Below are 12,081 nucleotides of genomic sequence, written 5' to 3'. Positions count from 1 at the left end.
CAGTGGTGTAATATCAATCGAATGATCCTTAGTATCGAAAAGTGTATAACAATCTCGTTCCATCATAAATCGAGCCGCGAAACCTTCCGCTTTGATAACACAATCGCTAGCCATACGTTGGAGCGTGTAGAAGTCGTAGAAGATCTTGGTGTTTATCTCGACTCTGAACTTACTTTCCGACAACATCAGCAGTTTGTAAAAGATAAAGAGAATCGATAGCTCGGATTCTAATTTAAAATCACCCAGGAGTTCGACGACCCGCTATGCCTTCGATCGCTATATTTTGCGTTAGAACGGTCACATTTGGAATCTTCTGCAGTCATTTGGTCACCGTATCATGCAATTTGGATTCGCCCGGCGAGTAATTATTCTACGGCCTTTCGATGCACTTCCAAGCTCGCTAGGGGCACCAAAATTCACAAAAATGGTTAGCAAAGTACAATCTGCAATATTTTTCCAGTTCGAGCTCTAGGGCAAAAACTGTGTTGATCAGTGTTATTATTTTATTTTACTTTGTCCTGATAAACTAATAACAAATTATAAAAATATTTAGCTTCGCTTAACCCTCTAGTGCCCAAGTTAATTTCTAGACGAGCTTCGGTGAAATCACAATTAATCATTCTAAACACTTTTAAAGTGTTCATTGAAGCTCTTTAGAGGTGTGACTGAAGCCCGTCAAATGGCAAGTAACAACATCAGTTTGCGATAAACTGTCATATCAAACTCTTCGACCTATTGCTCCACCAAGATACTGATCACTAACCTGTTTGAATAATTGGGAGATTAAAAGTCACGGTTTTATTGGCTTAGCTAAGATCTGCCTGTACATATCAATGGTTGCTACTCCGTGATGAGTCCGAGCCACTCAAAATGTACAATGCATTTGACAGAACAACTGAGAGTGGTAATTCCTGCTCACTGTGCATCATTCAATTACCGATTTTTTTATAGACCAGTAACGGCGCCGGCCACGTCCTTACAATGTTATAGATCCGTTAATTTTAAGTAACTTTGCAAAAAAAGTTTTTTCTCTATCTTTGAAAATACCCGACTTAGATTAAAAAGCATATTTTTCGCTTCAACTTTTCTATTAAAATTTTTACATTGAAATTGTCTTTAAACGACTTTTAGGGTTTTGTAAGAGAAACAGATGGCAATGCCGTGAATATCTCGATTCTACTGAAGTTATCAATGTTTTTCCTAAAAAATAAGTCTTTTTCATTTGTTTTTATTTTAAATTTATTTTATGTCGTTTTTCATTTATTTCTACATTATTTTATTCTTTTTTAATTGTATTTTTTTTAATTTAAATATACTTTCTAACTTTTCTTTTATTTTTCTAATTTTGTTTTTTTTTATATTTTTTAAAAAATATTTTTAAGTTTTCAATTTGCTTTAATTTAAATCTATTTAATGTCTATTAAAAAAAATACTATGTTCGACCTCCTCTCCTTTCTTTGCAAGTCTCCAAAGTTTTCCAAATGGGTGCATCTCTTCGTCAGACAGCTTTCCCCCCATTTCCACTCAGTGTTACGTATTTTATGAACGTTTTCTCATAATATTTTAGCCTGTGATAAGTCATATTTGATTTTAAAATATTCACATTTTTTCTACTATTCATATTCGAGTCTAAAAAGGTAAAAAATTGAATCATATATTCCCGAGCTTGTCTCTGTATATTGCTTTTAAAGTATATATTGCTATTTGAGAACATTAAGCAGATTAGATTCTCCCAGATGGTCTCGAGGTAAGATGGTGTCCTCGTAGGTTCGAGGCTCGGCTCAAGTTAGTAGGTATAGCACTAGCCTCGCAATTGTCCTGTACACTAAACAGTTGGCTGCAAAGTCTGTGTATAAATAAACAGAAGGTCAAATTCCAAATCGGATTGTAGCACCAAAGCTTTGCTTTGCTTTTATGCAGATTATTTTACGACAATTTTTTCGGATTTTCATTCTCGTTGCATTTCCTTGCCTATGAAGCCTATTTATCAGGTGTATCAGCCGATACTATAATGTAAAACTGTTATTAATATCGACAAATGTAAATTTAGCAATTTGAGAATATTTAGCAGATTTGCTTACGACACTTTTCCAAATATTCATTCTAGTCGTACTACGGTCGCCATATTATATTTTTCCCAAATTTCGTAACTGTGTTTCACAATAATTGTGTGACTCAGCAAAATCATTAACTCATTGTCAGATTTACAAATTACGTTTTGCATTTGTAGAAAATTTTCAAAAACAAGAGAAATCTATACATATAAAAATGGAGTTCTGTCTGTCTGTCCATCTGTCTGATCCACATAGATTCGGAAACTACGGAACCGATCAACATGAAAATTTGTATGTAGAGATATCTTGGGCCGGGGAAGGTTCTTTTGATAGTTTGAGACCTCTCCCTCCTCTGGAGCGGAGGACCCCCATACAAATGTAACACAAATTTTTGCATAACTCGAGAACTGATAATGCAAATGAAGACAACCTTGGCACATTAATGTATTAAGAAGCATGAAATATTTTGATGGTGTTTTGACACCCCTCCCTGCTCTGGAATAGATGGCTTTCATACAAACAAAATACAAATATCTGTATAACTCGAGATTCAATCAAGCAAATGCAACCAAATTTGGCGTGTGGCGGTTCACGAGAGAAGAGCAAGAAATAGTTCTATGGTAGATCGACATCCCTCTCTTTTCTAGAAAGGGGGGCTCCCTTACAAATGAAACACAAATTTCTGCATAACTCATAAACTAATCAAGTAAATGGAACCAAATTTGGCACGTGGAGGTTTGTGGGGGTAAAATATGTTTCTATGGTTGTTCGAAACTCCTTGCTCCTCTGGAAAGAAGGGCTTTCATACAAAAGAAACACAATTTTTCACATGACTCCAGAATTATTCAAGCAAATGAAGCCAAATTTAGCATGTGAAGATTTTTGGAAGCAAAAAATGTTTCCATGGTGGTTTCACACCCCTTCCTTGAATTGTTACGGTTGTTTATGGTTTCTAGAAAACATCCCAAAAAGATCAACTTTCAAATGGTTATTCTCGGAACCAGAATAACTCTCAGAGGCTACACGCAAAAGTTGGATGGTGCGAAACCAGTACAAAATTGTGCGTTTTTAGCGCAATTGTTGATGTAATTCGGAACCAGTACAATGATTGCGTGTTGGGTATAACGCAATTAATGCTCTAGCATTTCTCCAATTTTTTTTTTTATTCTCGCTTATTTTCCGTCGGTCTAGTTCCGCCACTGTTGTGGCCAATCACCGACGCCCAGGGAGGCGACTCCACACCCGGGACCCTAACTCACGACCCATTTATTAACGGACCGGCGCCAACGGCTTTACTTGCTCATGCGATGGATGGCGTGATCCCAGAGATTTTTCGCCTCAGAAAATCTCCCGGTGTCGGCTAGGATTGAATCTAGACCAGTTGGGTTGGTTGTGAGTGGATCACGCCACCTCACAACCGTCGACACCTATGTCGGCGGTGGGATTCGAACCCAGGCGTCGAGCGTGGTTGGCGGAGACGTTACCAACCACACTAGGCCCCCGCTATAGCATTTCTCCAATGTATTTGGCAGCTCCAAACTACTACACCTAAACAGTTTGAACTGGTATCAAGCAGCATTGCAAAGCGAGTGAGAAGCAAAACCTTTCTCCTCCTTTCTGCTTGAGGACGAAACATATGCTACGCTTTTCAAGTCTTTTGCACACACGCTTTCGAGATACTTTTTCTTCTTCATGCATTCCTCTGAATAGCAGCAAGCACGCACCGACAGTATGAGTGAGACTAAGGCCGTTGACATACTGGCGCGTTCTGCGGTGCGGAGACGGTTCGCCTCGCCGTGGGTTAATGTACAGCTCTACTTAGCGCTGTACATTAACTCACGGCAAGGCGAACCGTCTCCGCAACGCAGAACGCGCCAGTATGTCAACGGCCTAACAACACTGGTATCAAGTATATGTACAGCACGGGTGTCTCGCTCATTTCGCGTCGCAATTCGCAATCCGAACTGAAAGAGAAGCGAAAGAGCAACCTGCAAATTGTATGTGACGTGTCTCACGTACATGGAAATTCTACGAGCGAGAGAGAAATTTCTCTCGTCGCTTGGGAAAAAAGCCCGTGCATAGAATGACAAATAATAATTATTCACAATTTACAAGTGTTGCCATAAAAAATCAGCAACGCTTTTGTGGCTTTGTGGAATGGAGGGCTTTCGGTAAAGCTAACGTTGATTACAACTGTTGCGTTATGCATTTCACACATTTATTGTGCGATTTTAGTGCAAGATTTGTGCGAATCGGGAAGTACAATGATTGTACAAAACTTGAACTTTTGCGTGTAGAAATGAACTCCAAATGCTTTTTTGAAATCCAAGATAGCGACCTCCGGTTTTTTGAAAACAGCTAAAAACGAATGTTTGAAGAAAAAAATTATTCCATTTCTTTAGAAACACCATTCCGATAAGGTATGTGATTTGGCCAAGTGATGCATCATTACATTACATAAAAAAATACAAACGTTCCTGAATAATCTTTCAACCACATTTGTACTTAAAGTACAGAACAAAACGAATCTGCCTTAGTGCCACCCAATCGGATATTTTGTTTGGAATTGTATAGACCGTTCCGATAATTATAAATACACTTACGATCAACCGTCATTTCAAATAACGTGCAGTATTCAACCGAACGTTGGCTGCGTCCTGTTGTTTACATCCAAAAGAAACAGATGCTGTCATTTTTTCTAACATTGAGTGCGAAATTTTGAAAATGCGTGAAAGGCTTCTCCCGAGCAAAGAAAGCGAATTGTGCACAAATGGGGCACCGTGAGTGGTCTTTCAATAAGAAATTAGCCAGAGAAGAAGGTATAAGTGTCGGAGCAGTTCAAACCGCATTGCGGAAGTATTGTGAAGAGTGCACATTCAGTGATGCCCCAAGACGTGGTAGAAAACCCGGGCCTGTTGATCCCACAATGGACAAAAAGGTTAAGGAATACTACAAGCGGCATCCTTCAGTATCAGTACGAGATATGGCGAGAAAGCTTGGAACCTCGGCGAGTAACGTTATGCGTGCCAAGGGAAGAATGGGTCTGCAGACCCGTCGGAAGCAGAAGCAGCCAAAACTAAATCCAAAACAAGCTGAATCTGTGAAACGGAGAGCTCGGAAGTTTTATGACAAACTTCTGACCAAAAAATGGGGTGTGTTTTCATGGATGACGAAACCTACATAAAAACTGGACTCTATAAGACTCTGCCAGGACCGCAATTTTATACATCACCGAAGGGAAAGGATGTCCCTGGACCAGTGGAAGTCATTTACACCGAAAAATTCGGCAAGAAGGTAATGGTTTGGCAGGCCATTTGTGAATGTGGGAAAATATCTCGTCCATTCATTACGAATGACACAATGAATGGTAAAATTTACGTGAAAGAGTGTTTGCAGAAAAGGTTGTTACCCATGGTTAAGCAGCATAACAATCATCCGAACTTTTGGCCCGATCTTGCTTCCTGCCATTACTCTAACTACTAGGGTTGGTATAAAACAAAGAATGTCAGGGTGGTATAAAACAAATAATGTCACATGTTTCCCAAAGGAGATGAATCCTCCAAACTGCCCTGAAATTCGCCCTATTGAAACAATTTGGGCTTTGATCAAGGCAAAGCTGAGGAAATATATCAAACCAGCGGACAATGTTGAAAAATTTTAAAATGATTGGCTTAAAGTGGTAAAAATGGTCGGAGAACACACTGTGCAAAAGCTTATGAGTAGTGTTAAGAGAAAAGTTAGAGAACTCGCGTATCCTACGAAAAAGAAATCCCAACTTGAATTGAAACTGGAAAGAGAACACTTATTATCTATATTTCAGAATAAAATGACCCGAAAAATCCTGTTTTTTTTTTTGTTTTATTCAAGAAAGAAGATGTATTTATAATTTTCGGAACAGTCTATAAGTTTCTTGGTGTACAAAAATAACTGGCAAGCAACGAACTTCAAGCAGTTGATCAGTATAATCGAAAAAGAAAGAATGCAGATATTTAGTTTAAAAAAAACTATCACTATCACCTAAGAAGAGAGCAAAAAAAGCTTCAGGCATCACTTCATATTTTGGTCTGATACATGGTTTCACTTCTTAAGTACCATGCGCCTCCATCAATACAGTGACACTAACTACACTAACACTACACTAACTTTTAAAGTTGTTTATTTAAAATAATTTAACATAATATCTGACAAGAACTAAACAAAACAAGCGACCCGTCAAAAAAAGTGTTTGGCAACGAAACCTTTTTAGAGTATATGGTTATGTTAGAAATTATGGATATGGTAATAAAGGTTTTGTATGGTCCGAGAGGATCCGAAATTTTTGGATTTTTTTATCTCATCTTATATCACCTATGCTTATACTAAAAAAATTCAAAGAAATTATATAACATTTCTTGTACCGGATTAGAATGCAGATAAGGAAAGAAATTTATTTATTTCTGAATGCGTTATAAAAGTCCAGTCAAAACATGCTTCGCCAAGCTCAGATAAGACTAAACCATTTCGGTGTGCTACTGTGCTGACCTGAATGCTAACTGTCTATTAAACGATAAAATAAAACCCACTTTAAGGGAAAGTCAGTAGAATTCGAAACGTCTAGCGATAAAAATTCCTTTAGCAAGCAAATAACAGTTAGACTTGAAATTACTCAGCAACAGTTGCTTAATGGGATTAAATACTACTTCTTAGAACTTTTTTTTGCGATGATTGATATCCGATCAGAAAGCGAAAGTCACCCGGAATATCACTTGACAAACTGAAAGCCAATCAGCTGCGGTAGCAGCCGTACTCTGATTGAAAACCTTTTGCATGTTGTGGTTGTCGATCTGATGTATAGTAAAACCACACAAGCATTTGCTTACAACCAAAATAACTAACAACAAACTAAATTCGTGTCGCGTCTGCCGCGAATCGTTGGTTCTCTGTTTTCGTAATCCCAGATGTCAGTTTATATTGCTCGGTGCTCCATCGCCGCCGGTAGAAGACATTAGCGATGGGGTTGTTGGTAGGACACTGGCGGATAGATAGTCTGTCATGCCGAACCGCGCAGGTTGACGCATACAAACTTGTTAGCGCAGAGACACGCAGTCGAAGTTGACACCGCAGGCAGCAGGTATGCGCTGAAGTAGCAGCACACATCAACGCGGCTGCTGTACACAGACACACAACGCGCGGTTGAAGATCATTGTTCACAACGGACAACCTTGGCCTCTGTCGAACGCTGGTGGCAACATGAGAATTCGATTGATCTAGTTAACTTCACCGCTGCACTTATCACTGACCCCAGGTGAGCTCAATCGCCCCAATTTTTATTTTTCAAATACAAAAATATCACTGTCAAGTATTCACTATTTCAATTACTGTTTCAACGTTGAACCAAAATCAAAAAACCGACCCGCTGAGAGTATTTATCCGCAGGACCTCGATGCGAATGCTCGGACGATCGCGCTCGTACACTGCAACGGTACCGAATGAAATGCGTGTGTTCTCGAGACGAAACCTTGTTTTGAACTGCTGATGCCCGCCGACGTCGTCGTCGTAGTCATCGCCGTCGTTCGAGAGAGCTCGCGTACAAGTTCAAGAAAAAACAAAAATCGAATACGGCGGTGCACGAGCCGCATGAATATTGAACGAAAATAAAAACAAAACCGGAATTATGTCACGCGAGAGAAGGCGAACTTGTATGCGCGCGAGACTTGGGCCACAACATGCCGCTAATCGGTGTCGGGCAAAAGGAACGACCGAACGCAACTCTGAGAGAGCAGCAACAGCAAAACCTGTTCGATTCAGCTAAAATGCCGTGAGCCATAGCAGTTTGACGGCTCAGGTCGATAGCCACACTGCAGCCAGAAGCGAAGCAGCGTTGAAATAGTTTTGACACACACACGAGAAGGCAACATAAACACTCGAGCCACTTCGATCGCGTTTGGTGAGACACCGTTGAAGCATGCACTATGGTCTCACGATACACTCGAACCGGTGTGCTGTGCGACTGTTTTGAGGCGTTGATTGACACAAATGGATTAGGCAGGAACCATACCGGTCTCTAGCTTTATCTAATAGCTAGTGGACAACATATTTAAATGAGGGGCAGAACAGCGGAGCCATGTCTCTTATCAGATGATCGAAAAGATTTAAGGTTGTACAACATGAGAGATTTTGGAGATAATAATATCATGGTTTCGTGTTTCAAAATTAATGGATTCTGTTGGACTGCTCTTGTGATCTCATTTATTGTGATTTGTCTTATTTAGAACTATATGGTTCTGGAGCTGCATAAGAAACAAAGTCGCACAGCTAGAAATTGTATAGGAATGTTTCCAAATTATATGCTTTACTTTTCTGATAAACTTCGCTATCATTACAAATAGTCACAGATTACATATTTTTTGAGTATGATTTGTACTAAACTTCTGCCAAGTTGAAATTTCATCTTTATATTTCCCACATGCATTTACAACTTTTTGAATACACTAAGGTCGCTTTTTACGCGTTTTTTTTACGCGGATTCCGGAATTTACGCGTTTTTTTTTACGCGGATTCCGGAATTTACGCGTTTTTTTTACGCGGATTCCGGAATTTACGCGGTTTTTTTTACACAGATTCCGGAATTTACGCGGTATTTTTTTGCCCGGATTTCGGTTCCCCTTCACTTGGAATGCAAAATTAACGATGGTTTTTTTACGCGGATTCCGGAATTTACGCGGTTTTTTTTTACGCGGATTCCGGAATTTACGCGGGTTTTTTACGCGGATTCCAGAATTTACGCGGTTTTTTTTACGCGGATTCCGGAATTTACGCGGTTTTTTTATGCGGCACGTTTCCCCCGCGTAAAAAGCGACTTTAGTGTATGTGAAGTCTTCAAATTCAAGAATAAACTTTACTTTTTAATTATCATGCTTACATACTAAAAAAACGAAACTGTTATAGAAAACAAATCTCTATTATAAAAAGCAAAATATCATAGAAATCAAACTTAATTTTTTAAGCTTCACGTCGCACAATTTCGTCAAAAATATCCAATATTCCTCAAATGGAAATGTATTTAGTGGTTTCTTGAACAATCACAAAAAACTTTTAAGAAAAACACGAATAAATTTAGCTAATCTTTTGTAATTTCATAATTTTTTTTAAGACAGAAACGAAACTCAATTTTAGTTTTTAATTCGCGAATAACTACTTGGTAGTTAAAACGTCTCTTATTAAAAATAAATAGTGTTTTGTCTCAAAACAAAACAACGATTTTTCCGCGGTGTATATTTTTTTTAAAGAGAAAATTAATATCAATAACTTTGCCGAAGACGTCACATCGATTAAACAAACCTGGCTCTAAACATATTATATCATAGATACTTTTAACGCCACGTGGATGAGAGTGCGGCAACTCCTGCTATCTGCTTCCAATCCAATATGAAACAAATTTTGTCCCCAAGCCGCACATGAGAAATTTGCAACACGCAACAGCGTAATAAACTGTTGCGTGGATGAGGGTGGTAAAGCACTTCTGCTATCTGATTCCATCTAACAAAAAAAGAAATCGCTTGTCATTACAAATTGCAATAGAATACAGGTTAGAACTCCATGGGTCCTTTTCCGCTGGTTTGCCAACACGGAATGAGATTCATTTTTCATTCATTCGTTTTAGCTACGAAAAAAAAATTTTTGTGTCTTGCGGTGCTGGGTAAGCCACTTACAAAAAACAGGTTGGGCCTCTTACAACGTGTGCCTTGATTTTTCTTCTTTCATCCGCTGTTATTTTCCTTTGAAGTTTAGTTTACAACTTTAAGTACGGTATCAGAAAACCAATTTCAACGTCGAGGATGAATCTCAGATGATAGATCGTTTGCTTAGTATGCGGGAGGTATGAATTTATGGAGACGCAAGTACATTGTTCTAGACAACGAGCTTGGGGAGAAAGCTAAATCCAAAGCTCGATAGTAATGTTCTAGAGAAAGCTTTCTCCTATAAAATTGTGCGATATGATGGAGCGCTGTTAGAGTGACCTCGATTTTCGATTAAATCCAGCATCTAACTTACTTATTTTTGCAGATAGGGTTGAACGATGTTATACAATGTGGTAGCTCCGTCAATTTCGCGCAACTTTGTTGAAAAAAAAAATTCAAAATAATCGATTTAGATCTATTGTACAAAATCACAAGAAGAAAACTACGTATGCGCTCCTAAAGCTTAAACCGGAGAATATGAAAGATTATAGCTACTCAACCATACCTGTGAACTTCAGCGTCCCTATCCATTATCAAAAAGGCGTCAAAAGCTCCCAGCCACTTCAACACGAACGTTAATCGTGCACCTCCTTTCACTGTTAAATCGAAGGAGATGCCAAGTACATCGTTCTAGGGAACGAGTTTAGGGGGAAATTTAGATATAGAGCTCAATAGTAATATTCTAGAGAAAAATTTTCGAAGAAATCTGGTATCTTACGTTCTGTCCTTGCAGATAGAGTTAAACCATGTTATACAATGATGCTGTGCCTTTAAATTTAAGCAACTTTGTAAAAAAAGTTTTTTTCCATCTTTCAAAACAACTGATTTAGAGTTACTTTATTTCGGCAAAGTTATTCTCCATAAAATTTCCCATCTTTCCACGGTATTGAATCTTATATGACTCAATGTGCCCTCCCAGCTGGTCTCGAGTAGCGATGCTGTCGTCGTAGGTTCGAGTCTCGGCTGCCTCGCTGCGAAGTCTGTGTTCAATGAACAGAAGGTCGAGTTTCGAATCGGAATGTAGCACCAAGGCTTTGCTTTGCTTATGACTCAATGTACGGTACGGTAATAAAATATACTTCATGCTTGGGACCCTGAATTGCTCTGGAAAAAACCTGGCTCATAGTTTTAACCCTGCAGAGCTTCGTAGCCGCAAGGTTACAGAATTCGCTTTGACAAGCGAGTGGTGATAGGTTCGAATCTTATTTATTTATTATTTATTTCGTCAAGAAAATGTAGACTACAGTTATAATAATACAATGTTTTCTTATATTCTATACATTATTTCCAGTAGTTAGTCGTTTTTTGATTTGATTCCTGCCCATAGTGATGTCGATATTTTCGCAGTGCTGATTATCCCTTTCCGACCGAGCCCACACAATTGAGTAGATAAAAACCTAAATTAATCCACCTAGCGGTCAGACCCAGCCTTCCTCATTCAATTTTTTATTTGTAAATATAGATTTACATGAACGCTTCAATCCAATAAATGTATATTCACTCTTTAGGTTCTAAAATATTGATGTTGTAATCTTTACATATAAAAATGCAGTCAAGTCTGTCTGTCTGTCTGATCCATATAGGCCCGAAAACTACCGAACCGATCGACGTGAAAATTTGTATGTAGAGGTTTTTGGTGCCGATAAAGGTTCCTATGATAGTTTGAGACCCCTCCCTCTTCTGGAAGGGAGGAATCCCATACAAATGAAACATAAATTTCTGCACAACTCAAGAACAAACCAAGCAAATGAAACCGAATTTGGCATGTGGATGTTTTAAGGGGTAACTAATATGTCCATGATAGTTGGATGAAACACAAATTTGTGCACATCTCGAGAACTAATCAACCACATGGAACAAAATTTGGCAGGTAAATGTTTTTAGTGGCAACAAATATGTACATAATGGTTTGGAACCCCACTCCCTCTTCTATAAGGGAGGGATCCCATGAAAATGAAACACAAATTTCGCACAGCTCAAGAACCAATCAAGAAAATACAACCAAATTTGGTATGTGAATGTTTTTAGAGGTAACAAATATGTCCATAATGGTTTGACGCTCCTCCCTCTTCTGGAAGTACATGTTTCTTCACAAATTTCTGCACATCTCGCGAACTAATCAACTGAATGGAACCATATTGGCAGGTGAATGTTTTTAGTGGTAACAAATATGTTCCATAATCGACCTCAGACGACATTTTGGATTGTAAGATGGTAACTTCCGGTTTCTGGAAAACAGCCGAAAATGGCTGATTTCCACCCAATATAATAATATCCGGATCTAGAATAATACACAGGAACTAAAA

At 38.7% G+C, this 12,081-nt stretch overlaps 1 protein-coding gene across 6 annotated transcripts in view; it reads right to left on the bottom strand.

The window, feature by feature from the left end:
• Nucleotides 1-12,081, bottom strand: part of LOC129726435 (cGMP-dependent protein kinase, isozyme 2 forms cD4/T1/T3A/T3B) — a 414,395-nt gene that overhangs the window by 215,932 nt on the left and 186,382 nt on the right. Inside the window, exon 1 of one of the 6 annotated variants that reach the window (XM_055683129.1) lies at nucleotides 7,447-7,563. The exons of the other annotated variants lie outside the window; for them this stretch is intronic. The gene's annotated coding sequence lies outside the window, so the exon portion shown is untranslated. Of the gene's footprint in view, nucleotides 1-7,446; nucleotides 7,564-12,081 lie in introns of those variants that run through there. 6 annotated transcript variants of the gene reach the window in all.

This window comes from Wyeomyia smithii, chromosome 3 (assembly GCF_029784165.1).
Source record: "Wyeomyia smithii strain HCP4-BCI-WySm-NY-G18 chromosome 3, ASM2978416v1, whole genome shotgun sequence".
Lineage (NCBI taxonomy): Eukaryota > Metazoa > Arthropoda > Insecta > Diptera > Culicidae > Wyeomyia > Wyeomyia smithii.
The sequence above is the reverse complement of the archived record's forward strand: the minus strand, read 5'-3'. Positions and strand labels throughout refer to the sequence as shown.